Here is a 24,164-nt window from a genome sequence, read left to right as displayed (position 1 = left end):
TACTCTTTTCTTATCTCCCCTCTTGTCTTTCATACTATTTTTCTATCTCTTGTCTTTTGATCCTGCTTCAGTTTTTATAATGCATAGATCTATGGTTGATTGTTGTTAACCAAGACTGTATAAGTATGTGTTCAATTATACTGTAGGTCCAGAGTGACTTAAATATCATAGAGATTGCATTTGGGTTGTTTTGGTTATAAAACTGTGATTGGTGGTGGTGGTAGATTTGTCTGTAAATGCACAAAACAGAAAGAGTGATAATACCAGTCTAAAATTTTGAACTTCTATTGTCTGGCCAGATAAAGAGCTCTAGGTTGGTTATATCTTAAAACTGTAATCTTGTGTGATATTAGTCTTGCTCCCATTTTCAAATGGGCATAACAAAAAACTCAAGAAAAATGTCAAATCAAGGAATTGCATCTCCCATCCAATATAAACAGGCAATAGAGCAGTCAATGTCAAACCTAGTGGAGAGTCCTCTAAATGCTATACAAATGCAATTGGTAAACATTGATTAATGAAAAGTTTAAAAACATATAAAAAGATATATGTGAATGAGAGGAATTCATAAAGAAGGATATATGGAAATGTGAGGGAGCCATAAACAAGGATATACTTGAACATGAGGAAGCCATAAAGAAGGATATATGTATATATATATATATATGTATATATGTGCTATTTAACTTCCATATTTTTCAGGTAAAATTCAAGTGAACAAATACAATTTCAATATCACAAACTACTTATATTTTATGTTAAATGACATTCAGTGGAATTAGTCTTTCCTTCAGTGTTAATGAAAGTATTTCAGTGTATAAGAAAATTACCAATTTGTAATTAGCAATTTGCATAAAAGTTCCTCATATTTCTGCCACTTGTCTTATTTTCCTTATTTACTTATCTCTGTACTGGGCCTAAGGTTAAACTAAAAGTCTCACTTAGCTTTTTCAGTAAAATTAGAACTCTACTTCTTGAGCCACATCTCCACTTCTGGCTTTTTGCTAGTTAACTGAATATAAAGGTTTAAAGACTACTCAACCTGTGCTGACTTTGAATTACAGTTCTTAGAACCACAGTTCTCCTGAGTAGCCCCTTGTGATAACAATTCTATCCCTAATTAAGTGTTCTGAAGAAATACTCATAAATATTGATAAAATTTTATTCACAGAGCTGGGCATGGTGGCTGTCGCCTGTAATCCTAGCTACTCAGGAGGCTGAGATCTGAGGATCATGGTTAAAAGCCAACCTGGGCAATACAAAACCCTGAGAGTCTCTGATTAATCACTAGAAAATGGGAAATGGGGCTATGGCTTAAGGGTAGGATGGTAATGTTGAGCTGAAGAGCTCAGGGACAGCACCCAGGCCAGAGTTCAAGCCCCATGAACCCCCCGAAAAAATTTATTCACAGGTACTTCTTAAAGCATTATTATATATGGTAGCAAAATTTATAAGAAATTTAAAAACCTGGTGACAAAATAATATATATGTCTATGGTCTTATAGCATGCTTTAAAATGATCTTTACTAAACACTAATTTTGAATTAATGCTTATTCAGTTACACCATAGAAAACTAGCAGTATTGTATGAATTGCATAATTAAACCATTATAATATAATAAGCAAATCCCTGTTCATAGACTGAACAGCTAAATAATCAGTTTAACTCTGATGAAGTTGGAAAACTGTATTAATCCTGTCATGTTTTAATTTACAAATCTTTGCTCAATGAGTGTAGTCCATTTCTTTTCTAAGAATAAATAAGCAAGGAAATGAATAGATAAATAATGCAGTTAGAAATATGAATGTGCTAATTTTGAATAAAACTCGAAAAGTTCTCTTGTAATTGTTGGTTATCATTTTAATCTTCATTATGTATTTCTAAGTATTAAAATAAATGTAGAGATTTCATAAAATAATTAATCTACACAAAGACTCATAAAAGGAAGACAATTTTTTAACCAAAATATGTTTAAATAGTAAGTGAAATGGGGAATCACTGTAAGTACAAAAATTACTTGAACAGTAAATGAATCAATTAAGATGAAAATAACAGTGCAGGGAAAAAAATATATAGCAATTAAATTTTAGATCAAATATCAATACAAAATAATATCAGCTTTAACAGTTATCAATAAGTTTTATTGTATAATAAGAAACTAGATATATGGCTCAAATTGTAAAACATCAATGGTAGTAAAAATTATGCTGAATGTGAAGATCTTCGTTCAAGTCCCAGTACTAGCAAAAGAAAATAGTTACAGATAAATTCATAGATAGATGATGGGCAGATAATTTCCATACTACATTAAAATAAAATATTTTCAAGGTACAAATCTCTCAATATCTGAGGTTCCAATAAACAGCAATGTATATCAAAAATCAATTCTGTTTTGCCAAATGCTCTCTCCTCTAATGATATCATTCCAATGTTAATCATACAGTACTTTTATGGTTCTTTAAGCTATTCTTGGTTTGAAAATTTGTTTGCAAGCCAACCCAGTACTAAGTATTTCCTCACAAACCCTATACTCAAAATACAAGTGTACAATATTCACTAACTGAATTAGGTAAAACTACATTGTATACATATTATGTAAATAGAAAAACTAAATCCTTTATATGCTTAATATATGATAATAGAAATGAGTAGAAAAATGTTACACCTTCAAATGTTTTACCTTCAAATTTTTTGAGACACTGTTTAGATATACTGATATTGAGTTAATATTCCTCCTTCTCTCCACCTTTCATGTGGTGGCATTACAATTGAAGAAGACTTGAATATTACCAGCTAGATCTAAGAGACACATCTGTAGAACTCTGCTCTCCCAACAGTAGACAGAAATTGTTTTAATAAACATATGAAACATTCTCCATCAATATAGTGAAATAGGCACCAGTGGTTCCCATCTGTAATCCTAGCTACTTAGGAGGTTGATATCTGAAGATCTCAGTTCAAAGCCAGCCTAAGAAGAAAATAGCTTCAGAATCTTATCTCTCATTAACCTCCAAAAGGCTGGAAATGGATCTGTGGCTCAAGTGTTGAACAAAAAATTCAGGGATAGCCCTCAGGCCCTGAGTTCAAGTGCCAGAAAAACACTCTAAAGAAAATGTGGCACATGTACATGATAGAATATTGTTTTGCCATAAGTAAAATTCCCATTTGCAACATCATGAATAAATATGTAGAGCATAATAAGTTACTTGATGTGGTTCTTCCACTCAGCCTTCATGAGTTTAAGCCACTTTGACTCCTTTAGCCCAGTGGGATGCTATCCCAGCTAGTACTCTAGGTATTCTGGAGTACCCTGATCATGTTCCACTTCTCTTCCCTTACTCAACTCACTGTAGCCTCAATGGCTTCTTATTGTTGTTCCAGTATGGCCACTATTTTGCTTCAGGGCATTTGCACAGAAACAAAAGGTGAAAAAGCAATGGAGACTAGATGACTCTAGAGTAGGTCTACAAAGGGCTATGAAAGGGTTCAAGATGGCGAAAGATGGCAGAACAATGGTAATGTTTTGATTTATACTTAATATTAATAGATTTCAAAAGAAAACCACGATCATCCCCAAATGCCATAATTTTCATGTGGAGGGAAGTTAAAATATTATCTGTACAATTTATTTTTTTCTGAAAGAAGCAAAAACTAAACATTTCAATGTATGCATAGACATCATCTATAGTTAATTATTGTAGTAAAGAAATAATTATCTCCAACTGACATTGAATAACAATTCACTCAGGTATTTTTTGGCTTAAATATTTGTGTTAGCCAGATGTGGTGGTTCACGCCTGTAATTCATGCTACTTAGGAAGCTGAGATCTGAAGACCATGGTTCAAAGCCAGCCTGGGCACTGTAGACCATGAGACTCTTATCTCCAATTAACCACAAAATGGGAAGTAGGGCTGAGACTCAAGGGGTAGGATGGTAGCCTTAAGCTGAAGAGCTTAGGAACATCATCCAGGCCCAGAGTTCAAACCCCATGATCCACACAAAAAAATCTTTGTGTCATAGATATAATTTTAACATTTGGATTGAAGAGACCAAATATTCATTAGGTAATATTGATTAGGGTTCTTAAATCTTTTCACTTTTAGTCATTATGTTAAAAAGTCAATAGAAATCCAATCTAGGTGATTATTTATCTAGTATTTATTAATTAATTTCTCCAAAAATGAGAAAATATTACAGATAAAGGAGCAAGAGCATGTTATAAAGGTAATGAAACAGAGCCAGGAGCGGTGGCTCACACCTGTAATCCTAGCTACTCAGGAGGCTGAGATCTGAGGATCAAGGTTCAAAGCCAGCCCAGGCACAAAAGGACCTGAGACCCTTATCTCCAATTAACCTCTAGAAAAACAGGAAGTGGGGCTTGGCTTAAGGATAGCCTTGAGCTGAAGAGCTCAGGGACAATGTCTAGGCCAGAGTTCAAGTCCCATGACCCCCACGCACAAAAAAGTAATGAAACAAGCTCTAATAATCCAAGAAATATTCTCACTATAGAAATTTTCATTTTCCATATGCACTTAATATTTTATTCCTTTATTAAATTGGTGTGTATTCCAATATTAAGGGAATGTTGTGGTCAGATCACTAAGGATTATTCAGAGTGAATAGGGTTGTGATGGAGTGCAGACTAGCTGTAAGTTTTGGTATCCAGTGTCCTCTTTTAGTATCACAGGAATATATTTGAATTTCATTATTTTAGTTTTGTTTGACTCTTTAGATAGTTTTTTGGCTCTGTTCTTTTCTTATATTACATAATCAGTGACAATTAAGGAGAGATAAACACAAAGTCTAATATTTTGTAGGTGCTTTATAAATTACAGCTATTATCATTATCATTAAGAATCATTGTAAGATGTCAAGTAAAATTACAAAGAATGCTAGTATTAGTTAATAGTTTATTCTTGTCAAGAATTTTTTACATAATGTAAGTACAATAATGGCTACACTTGCAATCTTAGACAGTATTCTCATTGAGCTAGTTTATAATAAATTCACACATTTTATTATTCAACAAAAAATAAGTTGCCTTCTGAAGGACATATCACCGCTATTAAAGTGTTTTATATTGTTTCTAAATTCAAATACATGATGGGTGATAAGGATGCCCATCATAGACCTTATTTGTTCAATTATTTATTTTTATTTTTATTTTTTTGCCAGTCCTAGGAATGAGCTCAGGGCCTGAGCACTGTCCTTGGGATTTCTCAAGGCTAGAGCTCTACCACTTGAGCCTCAGCACCACTTCTGGCTTTTTTTCTATTATGTGGTACCGAGGAATTGAACCTGGGTCTTTGTGCATGCTAGGCAAGCACTCTTACCACCAGGCCAAACTCCCGGCCTGTTCAATTATTTTTTAGTGTTGTATGGAGAAGTACTTCTGCCTGACACATTCAAGTATATGAGCCCATATTCAAATCACTTGTTCCACTTAGTTTTTACCAAGAATTTTTGAAGGCTTTGCTGTCAGTATTAACACATGTACGGAGGATGAATTTTCCCTGAAGATTAGCTATCTGCTACACTATATAATAGGATTTTTACTACAGTAGCTCAAATGCTAAAAAGTCTCATGTGATTACAAGATCATTGTGTGCTGCTATTATTTTCTTCTGATGAATGAATATTTGAGTGCTTTATCTGTCTGACTAATGTGGGAAGCCACAGGGTCTCTGACACAGTATTACCTCTCTTAATTTTTCTATGTGGTTAACAAATTAGAACCTGATGCATTTCTGAAAAGATTTTGCTAACAGGTTAGTTTAGTTCTTTTTTTTCCCCTTAGACTCTGTTATTAAAAGGACCATTTGGAACTGAATAATTTACAAAGAACAGTCATGAAAGTTGAGAGTCTAGATCAAAGGCCAGTTTGAAAGCCATGGCCATTAACCCTCCCCAATTTTAATATGAATTTTGATAGGGGAAAAGCATTGTCTGTGTTCCAACAAAGCCTTATCTCTACTTTTAATGCCCAATTTACAAAACATGAAATTCAACAATATTCATTTTTGTGCTCTTTATTGAACAAATAACACTTTAGTTTCAAAGGCAGTCCAATTCTGCGGTAGCAAATTCAGTTAATGACTGGGTTTGTTTTAACTCTAGTTAATTTTGTTTACCAGCCAACAAGTCTGAATGGTTCTATACATTAAATGAACTTTCTTATAAACATATCACCTCTAAAACAATTTGTATGATATTTCACATTAATTTTAAACAATGTCACACTATATTGTTGATTTCTGCAACAAATAGTGATGTTTTTACAATGAAAATCATCTCTAATCACCACCTCCCATGGCCATCAACCCTAAAACCAGGGTTCCCGATTCAGGAATTCTAGTGTCCACTGGATATCACCATACTCACATCCAGAGACATACTGGCAAAGTTTGTTCTTACTCTCCATTTGACTTCATTCTCTATTGACTGACAAAGTGTACTACTTTCTGAGGAAGGAAAGACTTCTACCAGTTCACAACAATTCTGTTGAACTGAAAGTCCAAACTACCACCTTCTTCTTATAGGCATAGGAAGGAGCTTTGGTGCTAAAGAGGATGTCTGGTCAGAAACTAAGGAGAAAACAAGCTGCAACTATACCAAAGGAATATGAGAAATACAGGAAATCTCTGAAAGAATCTGCAAGTAATACTTCAACATAGTCAAGGCAGGATTCTTAAACATATCACACCCTTCAGAAACAAAGGATTGGGTGGTGGCAGGGAATGAAGTTTGGGTCATCCCATTAAATGAAAACCCCAGAACCTTTAAGGTTCTTGCTGAAAGGAAAGGCAGCACAGAATGGGTAGTGGAAGGAGGCATTTGAGAATGACAACTATGGCCATGTAACCATGCAGGGTTGGGTAACATTTGGCCTAAGTAAGGTCTAAAAACTCACTTGCTCTGTAACAGAAAAGACTTGTAATGTATCTCATCAGCTGTCTGAGTTCTGTCTGTCTGAAATGATCATTTTGAATGCACTGTAGAAATGTAATGGGTTAAAAATTAAAATTCATGGGAATTGTCAGCATAAGCTAGCTCAAGAACAATACTCACAAAAAACTTATCAAACTTATCAGAGAATCCTTTGGAAAACAATAAATGTACTGAGAATGAAGGTCATGCCAAGGTTATATGGTCAATCTGCAAAAAAATAAAAAACTTAGAGCCAAGCTCATGCCTGTAATCCTAGCTACAGAGGAGGCTGAGATCTGATGATCAAGGTTCAAAGCCAGCCCTAGCACAAAAGGACCTGAGACTTTTATCTCAATTTAACCTCTAGAAAATGGGAAGTGGATTTTGGCACAAGGGTAGGGTGATAGCCTTGAGCTGAAAAGCTCAGGGACAGTACCCAGTCCCATGACCCCCCCCCACACACAAACCCTCAAAACAAGCACTTAGTTCTGCTTCCATGTCTTGCTTGCTTGCATGTGCATGCCAATTTTGACTTTTACAATGATAGATTCATTTTTGTGGTTGCCATGATGGGCACTGGTCAGTCTGGCGTTAAGATAGTGTAGTGGTCTAAAACTACTGGCCACCTGTGTGTGGCTATGTGTGGCTTTTGCATTTATAAACCCCTACACTTTTTGAATTCAGAGCTGCTCACTCTTGAGTTGTATTAGCCCTGGTTGGTCAGTGCAAAACACTTAAGACTTTTTACCATCAGTCAGAGTTTGTGACTTTATTGGGGTCCCAGTATATTATAAATAATCAAATGACCTTCTGTAAAAGTCTCTCTACAACTGAAAGGGAAATGCATATTAGGAGTAGCTTTTTCTTAGTTATAAATTTCTATATGTATTAAGCAGGTGTCTTTCATTCTCTTTCCTGTCTTTTTTCTTTACCAGAGAATAACACTAGGTGTATCAACTTTATCATATTAGTATTAAGCATTTAAATATTATTAATTGTACTTCACCTAGTTGTGACAAAAATAAACATCACTGGAGTCACTGCCTCCTTTTCTGAGAAAGGTTAGTACATTCTTAGTTTTATTGAAGTTAGTTATATCGCATTAGGTGGATCTTGTTATTTATTTATCTAGAGGCTGCATATTAAATACATATGTGTGACCAGCTTTCCAAGTAATTGAGTTGTGACTGGTAATTTTATATGCCAAAAAAGCTGATAAAACATTATTTCTGGGAGTGTCTATGGCAGTGTTTCTTAGAAGCAGTAAACACTGAATTTGGCAAGGTGACAAAGTGACAGCTTCCCCAGAAAAACAGAACTTGCCCGTCTACATATCTGAACAACTGCAAAGCACATGATATCAGAGGAAAGGGGAACAGGCCAATCAGACCTGGGCTGGAATCTCCTGTGGTTTTCAGGCCTATAAATATCATCATCACATTTCAGGATTCATAGTTTGCTGATGGCAGATTATGGGTCTTTTATACCCAATATAATCCCACTGGCTAGGACCTTCTTCACTGTATATCTCTATTGTTTATCAATGCACAAAAATTGTTATTTTGCAGGAATGTTTGACAAAATTTTTATGCATAAAGTACATATAACATCTTTGTTTTTAGACACTCACCTCCTTCCCCAAATTAGATTATGTAGCCAGTGCAAATCCCCACCCCCAGTTCTGAAACTGCTTGTAACTCTAGTCTCCAGTAGCATCACCAGAATGCTGTCATCCCAGGTCTGATCCCAGTTTGTGGAACCCCTGGGCTACGTGCTACCTCTGGTGTCCAAGGACAGCTGCAAAAGTGACCCCACCCCTAATGACTCCAACAGGTGATCTCACAGCTCCTGCCCAAGGTTAGCTGCAAATTTTACTTCTTGCTTGCTTGCAGGCAGGATCAGGAAATGTAGACATCTCCCCCACCCCCAAAAAAAAGCCCTGTTGAAATATAAAAGTTCTGGGGTAGTAAGAGAAGGGATGAAAGAAACTAAACATAACTACCCTATTATTACCTTTACCCTTAAATTGCCTACTTTTTAGCTTGTAACCAGGAAATCACAGAAATAATTGAAAATACAACAGTAGGAATATGAGAAATCTGGCATGGGGAAATTATGATCTGAGCCTAGAAATGGGCCATTCCAAGTGTCCAGAGCTGAAAATGACAGGAACCATGGCAAAAAGTGGCTTGACCTTTACAAAGGACAATAGAGGAAATTCCAGGAATCAGTCACATGTTTTAATTTGTTAGACCAGTCACAAGTTCTAGTTAGTTGTAGGGAAGGTCAACTAAGAAGATGAATTTTCAATGAATGTCAGCTACACCCAAGAACTGAACAAAAGAAGGGTAGTCAAGAATGTAAATCTTGTTTTGTTCAATGAATTGTAACTGTAATTGTTATTCCTAATCACTTAGCTGCTATTTTCTGCTTCTGTAACCTTGCCTTCTTGCATGTACACACCACTTGTGTGTGGTTTATGCCTTTAAAAATCCTACTGAATAGAAGACCAGCACTGCTTTCTACTATCTGATTAGTGGGGTATAGTTCCCATGTAGCTTATTTAAACTCCTAGCTACATTAACGGAGTGATGGAATATCTCTCTCTTTTCCAGGATACAGCAATCAGAAGAGACTAGTGAAATTATTTTTCCTTTTAAAAGCTACTAAAAATGAGAGAAGGCCTTAAACATGCCATGAAGTCCATCTACCTTCTATGTCCACTAAGCTATATCCCTAGTCCTTGAGACAATTTATCACATCTAGTTGAGGCTGTCCTTGAACTTTCCATTCATCTGAGGTCTTAAACTTCAAGTGTCTTCAAGAGATTATTCTTTTTTTTTTGGCTACCATGGTCTCTGGCCTGGCACTGTCCCTGAGCTCTGCAGCTCAAGGCTACTGCCCTACACCTGAAGCCACAGCACCACTTCCAGTTTTCTAGTGGTTAATTGGAGATAAGAGTCTTGTGGGCTTTAGTGCCTGGGCTGGATTCTAATCATGATCTGATCCTCACATCTAAGCCTCCTGAGTAGCTAGGATTACATGTGTGAGCCACGGGACCTGCTGAAGAGACTATTGGTATTCAAATGTGATTCATAATATTTTTAGGGTAGGGCAGGGGGGAGTGAGTCTTGAATTCTGGACCTGAGCTCTGTGCCTGAATCTTCAGCTCAAGGCTAGTGCTCTACCCACCTGAACCATAGTGACACTGAGTTTTTCTTGCCTGGGTTGGCATTGAACTATGATACTCAGATCTCAGCTTAGAGTTTGGTTATACTACTGCTCTAGCAACTGAGCCACTGGCGTTCAGTGATTCAGATTTCTGAGCAGGAACACTTAGTTTTCAGCTTGAGCTAAGAATCATCTTGATTTCAGATTCCCTTTTCTTATTTAGATTGTCATTTAACATTCTACAAGTCAGGTAAGAAGAGAACATTCACAGTCAAAATGAATATAGGCTCCCCAAGGATGTAAAGTCTGTGAGGAAGAAACAGTACATGTCAGAGAACCTGAGCATCCACAGGGGGCTTTGTGGCTGCCTAACTTTCTTACCCTTGCTTTTTTCTATCAGGCTGATAAGAGCAGCAAACACACACACACACACACACACACACACACACACACACACACACACACACACACACACAAGCAGGTGATTTGAGCATCCCTTCAGGGAGCCTAAATGCTCTTCAACGTGCCCTAGGGAGTTCGTTTTATTTTCCTAAAATAAGTCATAATATAATGCAACACATTTCTTTCTTAGAGTATGAAACATGCCCAGAGTATTGCCTTGGAATGGACCCGTGAACTGAAAACACATTACAGTGCATTACATTCCAATCCCAGCTCTACTCATCTATTTGGAAAGGCATTTATATTGTTCTTATTACCTAGCTCCTGCTAAAGCTGTTTATGTAGATCACAAGGAAGAAATAATTTTTACGCTCCTTTTAGTTTGCTATAAATTCAGAAACAATTTTGCTTGAGTAGCTGATCTGTGGATTAATAACAAGAGACTATAACTTTTTTACACTACATTATATCCAGTACTTCCTCTATGTTTAAAATGTGATGAGGCTCAAAACCATTTCTTTACCTGAAACAGATTTTGAAAGAGTATTGGGTAATGACCACTTTCCTCCAGTCAAAATTCTTTCAATGGTTACCACCTTGGTTAGTAAAACATGGAATAGCATGAAGTCCAGTATGAAACACATTCATCTACTTTCAGGATTTCCTAAAACATTGTCTTAGAAAATCGTGTGAAGAATTATTTCTAGTAAAATATGTTATTTTTCTCAGAAATGCTGTCTATAAAAATAGTCAACTGAGCCCTTAAAAATGTGAACAACTCTCAAAATTACATGTGCACTGACTATAGAACTTTGAATTTTTCTGTTTGGTGTGTGTGTGTGTGTGTGTGTGTGTGTGTGTGTGTGTGTGTGTGTGTGCCTTAGCTTTGTCACTTAAATTTTTCACTCAAGGCCTCTACCATTTGAGTCACAGCTTCCCTTCCAGCTTTTTGAAGCTTTCTGTCCAGGCTGGCTTGGACACATGATCCTCATTTCTCAGCCTCTGAGTAGCTAGACCTAGAAGTGTGTGACACAGTTGCCAATTTATATTTTTTTCTATTCAATGTGTATTGTAGCTTATTTTTGGTTTTCATTTCAATTTAAAGGCTTTATTTATTTAGTATTGGTAGCAGATCTTGAACTCATAGCCTTGCCCCCTTGCTTTGTGTTTTCACTCAGGACAGCATTTTATCACTTGAGCCCTCTTGGTCTGTCATATAATTTTTCAGTAAATTGCATTTTTAAAGATTGAGCCAAACTGAAAATGATGGTCTCTGGAGTAACTGGAGTTGCTACAATAAAAAATAAAAAATTTACAGCCTCTCCCAGGAACACCTGTCAGTCCTGCAAATGGATAGACCACAGGCTGCAAAGATTTGTTAGTCTGAAAGTGGCCCAAGGTCACAGAGGAAGGGCACGGAGAGAACAAGCATTCTACTGACCTTGAAAGACTGCCCAGATCATCTGTGGAGTAAAATCAATTATCAAATTAATTTATGAGTGATCATTTTGACTTGATAAATTCACCAAACATTTAAACAAATATTTAATATTTATTTATGTCATATGATTAAATGACATAATATTTTGAAGGCAATTAGTATATTTTTAAAGAGTTGAAGTTTGAGGAGAAATAAAATTTCCTGAGTAGTTTTTCTTAGAAAAGTTGTATATAATTTTCCTTAAAAAAATCACCACCAACAAAAAAACAATTTATACCAATCAGAGGACAGCAAAGGAAGAGGTGACTTGTCCAAAAATAAATGTACTCTTTACTGGACTAATGAAATGGTAATTCCTCTGTCTAACATCTGAATAATGATGAAAGAAAGAAAGATTATACCTACTTTTTCTCCTTTAATTTTAACCTTTTAATCAAAATTTTTTGTTTTATTTTTCCAAGAGCTCCTTTCTTATTTTTCTTATTGAAATAAATATTCATCCTTTGCTCTTTTTTCTAGTATTCAGTATTCTGTTAGGAATTTTTGCAAATAATAGCAATTCAGCATTTTCAGCAACACTTCCAAATGAGTTTCAAATTTAAGAAATTAAACACTTTAAGATTACACAAACATTCAAGCTTTTATAATCACTAAGATTGTAGAGCAGCAGAAAATTAGAGAGAAAAACAAATTTCACCAGAAAATAATTTACTTGGTTTATTGTCAATGTTTCCCATTTTTTAGATGTTATCAATAACATTTCAAGACATCAAGAGTAAGAACTGTTTTTCCCTCACAAAACCTCAATGAGACTATTTGAACTTGAAATGTATTTGTGATTAGTATAAATGACTATTTGTTTATTTGAAATAGGGCAGGGAAGAAGCAGAAAAACAAGATGATTGGGAAAGAGTGGGGGGAGGGAAAGTGGAAGAGAAACATGAGAAAGGGTATCAATGATCAAGAAGTAATGTACTCACTACCTGACAAATGTAATTGTAATCTCCCTATACATCACTCTGACAATAAAATACAATTTTAAAAAAGTTGTACTTGTGTAAATTGAGCTGGGCTAGACATTGTAGTTTCTTTTCTTTTCTGTTCTTTTCTTTTTGCCAGTCCTGGGCTTGAGCTCAGGACCTGAGCACTGTTCTTGAACTTTCTCAAGGCTAGAGCTCAAGGCTTGAGTCACAGCACCACTTCCAGCTTTTTTTTTTTAAGTATGTGGTACTGAGGAATCAAACCCCGGTCTTCGTACATGCTAGGCAACCACTCTACCAGTAGGCCAAACTCCAGGCCCTATTGTAGATCTTTATATAGTTATGTATTGGACTTCTAAACTGGGACATTCCTGGGAATTTTCCACAGTAAAGAATACTTTCCTATTTTAAGGGAACATGTGACTCTTGACAGTTCCTGAATGGTACCACATGGTGTTACTGAGAGGAGCAGCAGAGAGAGCAGCTGCTTTCCTATTTTTCTTAAACCTCAGAATTTCCTTTGGCTGTAGAGGGACTTGGAGATGATCTAATTCAATCTATTCATTTTATAGAGGAATTCCCAAGCCTCAATAAGATTAAAGGGTGTATCTGAAGTCACATACTTCCCTATCAAAATGCATGTCTTGGCTCCTATGTTCATCTCTCAGTAATGAGATAGTCAGGATGGTGCTTATACTGTTGGACTGTACATCTATCTGTCTGTCTGTCTATGTTTATATATCTATCTCATTGATATATAGAGGTGGATAGATATATATCTTTCTATATACAGATAGATCTATGTATAAATATATAAAATGATCTATTTATAGATATCTATATATATAAAATTTACTTATATTATCTAAATTTGTTTAGTATTATTTATAGTATATGGCATAATGTTTTATACATGTGAATTCTTCACTGGTGGAAAATATGAAGTATCCAAATCACTGTGGTTAACTATATAAATGTATTCAAGTAGCATGTATTATAATAAATGATCAGTTATCACACAACAGGGTTTACTGAATATTAACATTTTAGATTTAGAAGTTTAGTGTCTAGAAACACACGAAGACAAAATTTTCTGATAAAAAATACTATAAATAAATGTTTCAGTATCATTAAATGCATTGATAAGATGCAATAGGGTATTGTAAATGCAATCAATGCATCTTCAAATATGCTTTATAAATAATTGACACTATTGTATGTGAATTTTAAACAAAATGTAGAAACGTATAGGCAGATACAAAGATAAGGGTTTCAGCACAATGTCATATTTTTGTCAGTCCTGGGCTTGAGCTCAAGGCCTGAGCACTGTCCTTGGATTTTCTCAAGGGTAGAACTCTACCACTTGAGCCACAGCACCACTTCCTGTTGTTTTTTTTAATATGTATGTGGCATCAAGGAATTGAACCGGGGTCTTCGTGCATGCTAGGCAAGCACTCTACCACTAGGCCAAGCTCCCGGCCCTGGCCCAATGTCATTCTTAGTACACTTCTACCACGTGCCTTAACTCCTCTCCAAGACGGAAGACACATTTTAATTTTTATTATAATTATAAATATAGAAGAATCTTCTCTTTACTTAAACACAAATTTCAATAATACTTAGTTGTTCTCCAGAACACATTAAAATATTTCCCAACTGTCTGAGACAGCTTAATGAAAAAGGCATTTGAAAGTCTTTAATGCTAGCTACTCAGCAGGCTGAGATCTGAGGATCACAATTCAAAGCCAGCCTTGGCAGCAAAGTCTGTAACATACTTATCTCCAATTAATCAAAAAAATCTGGAAGTGGAGTTTTGGCTCAAGTGATGGAACATTAGCCTAGAGAAACAGGGTGGAAGCCTACAGTTCAAGCCCCAGAACTGGGGGAAGTGGGCAGGGAAGACATTTGAAAAGACCATGTTAAATATGTGTTATGTCAATATTGTGACAGGATTTGTAACGACCTGTACCAATTGTTGAATTAAAGTGCAAAGAATATATTGTCTATTAAAGAAAACAAATGTAATGTGCTGACTTTACACACATATATAACAGGTATTAACCAGAGTTGAACAACTATGACTTAGACCTTAAATGTTTCATTGAAAACTTTAAAATGTTGCCCAGACATTAATATGCATCCTTAGAAAAATGTTGCCCTTGTTCTTTTTTTTTTATTATTTTTATTTTTTTATTTTTTTTGCCAGTCCTGGGCTTCAGCTCAGAGCCTGAGCACTGTCCTTGGACTTTCTCAAGGTTAGAGCTCTACCACTTGAGCCTCAGCACCACTTCTGGCTTTTTTCTATGTATGTGGTACCGAGGAATCGAACCCGGGTCTTCGTGCATGCTAGGCAAGCACTTTAACCACTAGGCCAAACTCCCGGCCCCTGCCCTTGTTCTTATACTTCCTTTTCATTTAATTAAATGAAATTAAATTCATTAACATCGAGGTGAATTTTGGTTGACTAGGGCCTGTGATATTTTGTTAGGCAAGAGAATGAGCTGTTGTGGCCCTCCCTGTGGATGCTGAATTGGCCAAGGGCCTCAGCTGTATTCTCTGAAGTCCACAGATGCATTTGTTACAAAATAAGGAACTGCACAGTTTGCTGTGAGAATATCCTGGATATAGAAATCACAGGCCTTTCCCCTAGCAGAAATACTCTGATTGGATGCTTGTTACTCTAGGGCTTCTAGCAAAATTGCTAGGTCTTCCTTACTCACTACAATAGTGTAAAATGTAAAAAATAGTGTAAAATAGTATAAAATTTACTTAGAATTCTTTTTTCTTCAAGATGAGATATCAGATAATAAGACTTCTTTAGCCTCTCCTGCTCCTCCTTTTGAATTCATAGCTGTTTTTTTTCTATTAAATATTTTTTACACTCTGTTAGCTGTCTGCCTGCCAGAGAATCCAGATGTGATACATGTAAATAAATGATGCATAAAGACAAAGCCTGATTGTAATAATACATGTCATAAATGTGACATATTTTCAACCAAAGCAATAAATTATTTTTAGTCAAGAAGTTCAATCTTCATTGTAATCAAAACTAGACTATTGTCACTTGACAATTCTCCAAAGCATGATTCCAATGAATTGTTGCATTCAGTTTTCCATATTTTTTTTTTGTCAAAAAAGAACTGAGGTGGACTGGAGTCGTTCGCTCCCGGCTGGCCGCCACCCGGAGTAAGGCTTCTGGACAGGGGCTGGGGGCGTGCCAGGGGTCGAGCATCCCTCTCTGGGGTGCGCCGGCCCCCTGCCTCTGCCTCCCCACCTCCTCCAGCCGGGCCGCCCCACTCGGCCTTTACCCCTGGCCACCGCCGAAGCTGGCCCCGCATTGAAAAACTTCCATAGCTTCACCTCAGCAGATGGCTGAAGGAATGAACTATGGGGAGGTGGTATATGATACCTGGAAAAGGGGATTCCCTAGGAAAGTAACAACAGAGGAAGGACTTCCAATAGTAGTCAGACATCGTCTTGCCATACCATGGAACCGTGTTCATCAGATGAATTTTTTCAAGCCCTTTATCATGCTGAGCAAACATTTAAAAAAATGGAAAACTATTTGAGACATAAACAATTATGTGATGTAATTTTAGTAGCTGGTGATAGAAGAATTCCAGCTCATAGATTGGTGCTCTCCTCTGTCTCAGATTATTTCACTGCCATGTTTACTAATGATGTTAGAGAGGCAAGACAAGAAGAAATAAAAATGGAAGGTGTAGAACCAAACTCATTATGGGCCTTGGTTCAGTATGCATATACAGCTTTCACAGGTTGTAGAAGCATGCTGTAAGATTTTGATAAAACAGCTTCATCCATCCAACTGTCTTGAAATCTGTTCTTTTAGTGATGCACAAGGTCATTACAGATTTGCATGAAGTGGCTCACAAATGTACGATGGGACATTTTATGGAAGTAATCAGAAAGCAGGAGTTTGTGCTACTCCCAGCCAGTGAAATTGCAAACCTCTTGGCCAGTGATGACATGAACATTCCTGAGAAGACCATACTGAATGCACTTCTGACTTGGGTCCTGAATGATTTGGAGCAGCAACGGAAAGATCTCAGAAAGCTTTTGGCTTGTATTAGACTACCTCTACTTGCACCACAGTTACTAGCCGACATGGAAAATAATGTACTTTTTCGGGATGACATAGAATGTCAGAAACTCATTATGGAAACAATGAAATATCATTTACTACCAGAGAGAAGACCTACGTTACAGACTCCTTGGACAAAGCCTAGAAAGTCAACAGTTGGTACTTCATTTGCAGTTGGAATGGACTCAACTAAAGGAGCAACAAGTACTGAAAAGTATGATCTCCGTACAAATATGTGGGCTCCAGTCAGGAATACGATGGTAGGAGGCTACAGTTCGGTGTCACAGTATTAGATGACAAGCTGTACGTGGTTGGAGGCAGAGACAGACCGAAAACTTTGAATACTGTAGAGTGCTACAATGCCAAAACAAAAACTTGGAGGGTGATGCCTCCTATGTCTACGCATAGACGCGACCTTAGTGTGACTGTGCTGGAAGGCCCCATGTATGCAGTGGGCGGGCATGATGGCTGGAGCTACCTGAACATAGTGGAGCGATGGGACTCCCGGGCTCACCAGTGGAATTTTGTATCCACTATGTCCACACCCAGGAGCACAGTGGGGGTGGCTGTTCTAAGTTGAAAAGTTTATGCAGTTGGTGGTTGTGATGGAAGTTCCTGTCTCAAATCAGTAGAATGTTTTGATCCTCACACCAATAAATGGACACCGTGAGCACAAATGTCAAAAAGGAGAGATGGGGTGGGAGTAACTACCTGGAATGGGTTGCTGTATGCTTTTGGAGGACACGATGGCCCTGCCTCCAACCTCACTTCCAGACTCTCAGACTGTGTGGAGAGATATGATCCCAAAACTGACATGTGGACCACCGTGGCATCTATGAGCATCAGCAGAGATGCAGTGGGCATGTGTTTGCTTGGCGATAAGTTGTGTGCCGTCGGGACTACGACGGACAGATGTACCTTAACACAGTGGAAGCTATGACCCACAGACAAATGAGCATAAAAAGGTTGCACCACTCTACCTAGGAAGAGCTGGAGCTTGTGTTGTGACTGTAAAATTATAACTCAATGCTTTCTAACTGAAGATACCTTCTTTCACTAATTTTGTACAATTGTTCTACTATCAATGGATACATTTGTATTAACTGTGCAATGCCACATTCCTAGGCACAAAGTGACTCATCTCAAAGTGAAGATTTTAAAACAAGGAAAGAAGGAGTCTATGGATCAGGAATAGGGGCACATTTCTCCATCACTCAGAACTGCAGCCAGTGGATTTTGAATGTATGTTCCTGCTAGAAAAAACGAGGATGGATGCACTGCTCCAAAGCAATCATTGCTAGCAACAAGTTTTGTTTCTTCCAGACGCAAATAAATTCTACTCACATGGTACACATTTGTTTTTATTACAGTGCAAATATAACAGATAAAACTTCAGAATACTGTTTTTTAAGTTTATCCTATGAATCTCAGTAATTTTTGTTTAATCACAAACACAGTTTTAATAACAATACTGTTTAGTTTTTCATAGATAGCTATTATTATTGGGCCAACTTCTGAAGGTGGCCCAATCCAATGAATAAAGAAAAACACAAAAACATCAAAATAATAATGACCAAATAGAATTGATGTGATCTCTGCATGGTTCTTATATATTCATTCCATTACATTGGCAGATTCCCAAGAACTACATGTATGATAGTCAATTGAAATTAAAATAAAATGTTTTATATTAAATTTAAGATATGAAAATTAATGTAGAAAGAAAAATATTATATAACCTGTAATGTTATTTCACCTAACTAGTGTTTAATTGTATGGATTATAACATGATTTGATTTTCTCTTTTGATACAATTTTTATATCCTCAAGTACCTACCTTGTTGCTATGTTTACTACAGTTAATAATCCATTGTGCTTCTTTGTAACCAAACCATTTTAACAGAATGGGCTAGCTGAAGGTTTGAATACAAGAAGTTTAAGGTCTTTGTTACCCAGAGTTATGTACACTTGTAAACTCTGTAATTACATATGTGAATGGTAGTACTCAGTGAGTTATATGCAAAAATGCACTGGGCAGTCAAATTTTGTGAAATTTCCTATTCATTAACTTAATATAAAATAAATATAAACGAAATTCCCATCTTAAAAAAAAAGAACTAAGCTGGCATTGGTGGCTCACACCTGTAATCTTTGTTACTCAAGAGTATCTCAGGATCATAGTTCAAAGACAACTCAGTCAGGAAAGTCCCTGAGAATTATATTTTGTCAGTCATGGGACTTGAACCCTAGGCCTGGGCACTGTCCCTGAACTCTTAAGTTCACCGTAGTGCTCTACCAGTATGAGCCACAACACAACTTCCTGTTTTTTGGTAGTAAATTGAAGATAAGAGTCTCACAGACACCTTGATCCTCAGATCTAAACATCCTGAGCTAGGATTATAGGCTTGAGCCACTGGAGTCAGGCTAAGAATCTTATCTCTAATAAACTACTAAGAAAAACTAGAAATCGTGCTGTTGCTCAAGTGGTAGAATGGTAGCTTTGAACACACAGAGGCTCAGGGATAGTGCCAAAGTCTTCAGTTCAAGCCCCAGGACTAGCAAACAATAGCAACAGCAAGAACAAAAACTGGATTTCTCCAATATATCCAAAATAAGTTTTTAAAGTTTATTTCTTAGTTATATAAGTAAACAGCATTCATTTAAAATGTTTTGTACATATTGCCCCTCTACACATTTCCTTGCATTTCTTGATTTGATTGGCAGGCCAGCTGTTATTCTGGTAATGTGTAGCTGTCACAGATTAACAATAATGAATGGAATTTTCAGTAGGCAAGGGCCAATGACACTGGCTCTCTAAAAGGGGTCAATTATTTTAGAATAGATCTATGCACAGTCAGCACTTCAGGTAGAGAGGACATAGCAGAACCAATACTACTTTTTTTTGGCCCTCAAGTTCACATGAGCACATTTGCTGCTTTAAACAGATGAAAGATCTCTGCATTTTTCTCTCCTTTCTCAGGTCATCTGCAGAGACTTCCTCAAATTTCTCCCATGTGGGAAGACTATCCATTACCTTCTTGCTTGTGTAGCCTAAACAAACTATTTCTGAAGCTTTTGCTAGAATAGAGGCTGAGCTATTGTTGGATTGCCTGAGCAAGCTTTCCCTAATATCTTCATGTTTCCTTCTTTACATTCAGGCACTACTTTGAAAGTATCACTCTTTCTCCTACATCTTTTCAAAGTTGTCAAAACAATGTCTTTCACTTCTACATAAAGTGTCTTGTATTACCTGTGTTAAACTTGCCATAATTCATCCAGTTATGATTCTATATTAAAGTAATTTACTGAGCTACAATGGTACTGAGGGACATACTTTGAGAAAATACATACATAAATTCTACATCAAAGCCTTCCATTTATGGGTATGCTTATTGGGAAATACTTGGATTACTTGCAGATTGATGGATACAAGACAAATATATACCTACCTACCTAGCTCTAAACCAAAATATCCTCCCCTCCTTTTCCCTTCCCTTCCCTTCCCTTTCCTTCCCTTCTCTTCCCTTTCCTCCTCTCTCCTCCCCTTTCTTCCCTCTCTTTACTTCTTTCCTTTCCTTTCCTCCCTTTTTGCTTTTATTTTAATATAACATACACTTTATAGCCAGGCTGCTCTTAGATTTGCAGTGTCCTAGTTCAATTTTCAGAGTGGGGGGAGACACAATCCCTAAGATAGCATGTCACATGCAAGTACTTTTGAGATAGATTAAATGAAAACTTCCAACTTCGAAGATTATAGAAGAAATTGTTTAAATTATATATATTTATTTAGTGTGTGTGTGTGTGTGTGTGTGTGTGTGTGTGTGTTGGTCCTGGGGCTTGAATTTAGGGCTCTGCCTTCAAGAACTTTTGCTCAACACCAGCAAGCCATGACTTAAGCCACAACTCTACTTTTGACCTTTGGTGGTTAATTGTAGATAACATTTTCATAGAATGTCCTGCCTAAGTTAGCTTTAAATTTTGAGCCTCAGTCCTAAGCCTCCTAAGTAGCTAGGACTACAAGCATGAATCACCATTTCCTTGCTATATTTTTATTTTTTTATTTTTAAGTAATTGTACAAAGAGATTATCATACAACAAATCAATTTATAAGTACAGCGCATCTTGATTGACTTCACTCCTTTTTATCATTCTCCCACATCCCTCCCAACCCAATCCTTTCCTTCAGATTTCCTAGTTTCACTGGATGCACATTGACTATTATGACTGCATTATCCCCCTTCCTCTCTTCATTTGTTTATCTCCTCCTCTTGACAATCCCCTTACAAATCCTTTCAAGTGTCAGCTTCCTGATATTCATTTTGTTGGACTGTGAGTTAATTTTCTTAAAAAATTACAAGGAACCTAATCTGAGTATTCTGAGTCACTCCCTTACTTATCAATGAGTTATGTTTTAGGAGTAATAATTTACTGATTATGAAGGTTCTTAAAGGCCATAGCAAATACATAAGGCCATATCAAATAGATAAAAAAATATTTTAAAGTAATCTCACAGGTAATTTGTATGAAATACTAGGAAAAATAGGTGAATATTCAAATTTGTTCAATAGAAGAAGCCATGCCAACTGAGATGCTAAACCAAGAGAGAACTCTCCATGAACAGTTTGACAGAGCAAGAGAAAAATATTAAGAATAATATCTAATGAGGGTAAAAATATAGAAAGGTTTTATACAGTCTAACCCTCCAAAAGTTACTTTATTACTTATTTTGAACATAATGATGCCACCATCACATTTTAAGTAATACCTTGATTCTAAATTCAGCATGTGAAAATAGAGGCAAATATACATATTCAAAGCATGTGTTAGTGATGGGATCATTAGCATTTGTCATCTTATGGTTCTAGAGGTAAAAAGGCAAATGGGTTTGGAAACATGGAAAAAAAATCAGGTGGAGAAAACTGGCAATATAGATCAGTGTTACATACAATTGTTAGTAAATATACATTAGCAAATAATTGCTCAGATGCTGTTAAATAACAATCAATAAGAAAAGTTGAGAGGTCAAGACATGTCCCAGTGGTCAAGTGCTTGCCTAGGATGCAAGAAGCCTTGGGTTCGATTCTTAGGTATGAGATACAGAGGAAAAAAAACCAGAAGATACTTGGTGAATGTTACTGTAATCCCTGTATACACTACAAAAAATGTTAAAAAAGGAAAAAAAAAGAAAAAAAACAGAAGACGGTTCCATGGCTCAAGTGGTAGAATGCTGGCCATGATACAGTCCAAGGACAGTGTCCAGGCCCGGAGTTCAAGACCCAGTACTGGCAAAAAAAAAAAGAAGTGTTGAGAGAAATAGATTTGAGATGGAAGATCAGTATTTCTTTTTTTTGTATGTAAAGACATTTATTTTAATGTTTTTCAAATGTGTTGTATTTTCTATTTTTGAGTATATTATTTTTTTCCCTTTTGCCAGTCCTTGGCTTGAGCTCAGGGCCTGAGCAATGTCCTTGGACTTTCTCAAGGCTACAGCTCTACTGGCTTTTTTTTCTATGTATGTGGTATCGAGGAATCGAACCTGGGTGTCCATGCATGCTAGGCAAACACTCTTCCACTAGGCTAAACTCCCTGCCCCTGAGTATATTATCTTTAAATAATTGTACAAAGGGGTTTCCATTTTTAATAGATAGACTTCTTTTACACTTGTAGAAGAACAATGGTCTATTATTCATAGTGTAAGCAAGGTTGGAAAAGGGTCTCTTTCTTCCACATGTTCAGGAGGAGAGGACTAAATGTGTTCAAAAAAGCACCTTCAGGGGCCGGGAGTTTGGCCTAGTGGTAGAGTGCCTGCCTAGCATGCACAAAGACCCAGGTTCGATTCCTTGGTACCACATACATAGAAAAAGCCAGAAGTGGTGTGGTGGCTCAGGGTAAAACACTAGCCTTGAGGAAAGTCCAAGGACAGTGCTCGGGCCCTGAACTCAAGCCCAGGACTGGCAAAAAAAAAAAAGCACCTTCAATTAGGAGATTCTAAAGGTGAAGGTTTTTTTTATTGCACAGAAGTGAAAGCCAGATCACTGCCCTATAGAGAAGATGGCCTTGAGCCATTGGATGTGATTCTTAGCCTGAGAATCCATCTGGCCATTGATTACACTTAACTGTAAGTGAGCCAAGCTTAGACTGATAGTTCCATTTGTTTTACATTAATGTATATTCTGAACTAGAGAGAAAATAACAACTGTTAATACTTAGAAAAAAATCAAGCTGTTATTGTGCAAGATTTATTCATGGTGAAAATGAATACGCTACACAACAAAAACAATTTGCTCTATATGTAGACTCTATAGTCTCCTTTTTCTTTTGCAGATGATTAAAATGAGCAAGCATCCAATTATCTTCTTTATAGCTCTGGAGTAATGAAATTATATATAGAAGCCTGAAAAACACCCATAATTGTTTTTCACATCTACAATTCAATACTTAATTCAAAATTAATTCAATAGAATTGGATTTTATTAAGGTATATTATTACTCATCAAAGACTGAAAAGTAAAATTAAATCAAAACTATTGTAACAAACTGACAAATAAATGCCTGTTTTTTTACAGATTAATAATAGTGAAATAATATTTCAGAAGGGATATAAGTACTCTGATATAATAGGTTAGAAGCAAAGACTATCATATTGTTACTAATTTTCTTGGGTTTAAATTTAAAGTATAATTTTCACCCTTACTGAAGCCTGTCTTGGATTATTTGACAGACATAGGTAACTAAAAATGTCTTTTACACATTGGCAACTTTGGTTTTTTTTTTTTAGTTCTAAAACTTTTTTATTTTATATTTTTAATTTTTATTGTAATGTATAGAGGAGTTACATTTAGATTTGCCAAACAGTAGGTGCATGACTTCTCATACATTGATATCCCTTCTCATGTTTTTGTCCCCATGTCCCTCTCCCCACACCCTCTCTAAAACTTCTTAAATTCAATGTTGAGGACTTCATTGTGTTGTGTAGGTATCCTCAAAAGGATACCTAAGCAGACTAGCAGAGCCAGCTATTAAATACAGAAAGTTCTCAAGTGAATTAATGCACCTTCTATCTGGCAAATATCATGTAACCCTTTTACTAATTACAATAAAAAATGCAAAAAAAAGAAGAGACTGTCATCAAAGTAATC

The 24,164-nt window shown here is 36.4% G+C and overlaps 1 protein-coding gene and 1 pseudogene across 2 annotated transcripts in view; one reads left to right on the top strand and one right to left on the bottom strand.

Moving 5' to 3' along the window:
• The window catches only part of Fstl5 (follistatin like 5), a 570,877-nt gene that overhangs the window by 14,494 nt on the left and 532,219 nt on the right, over nucleotides 1-24,164 (bottom strand). The window lies entirely within an intron of this gene.
• On the top strand, nucleotides 16,378-18,047 carry LOC150055398 (kelch-like protein 5 pseudogene; annotated as a pseudogene).

This window comes from Megascapheus bottae, chromosome 13 (genome assembly GCF_031878675.1).
Source record: "Megascapheus bottae isolate mThoBot1 chromosome 13, mThoBot2.hap1, whole genome shotgun sequence".
Taxonomy (NCBI): domain Eukaryota; kingdom Metazoa; phylum Chordata; class Mammalia; order Rodentia; family Geomyidae; genus Megascapheus; species Megascapheus bottae.
This window is presented reverse-complemented; position numbering and strand designations above follow the sequence as displayed.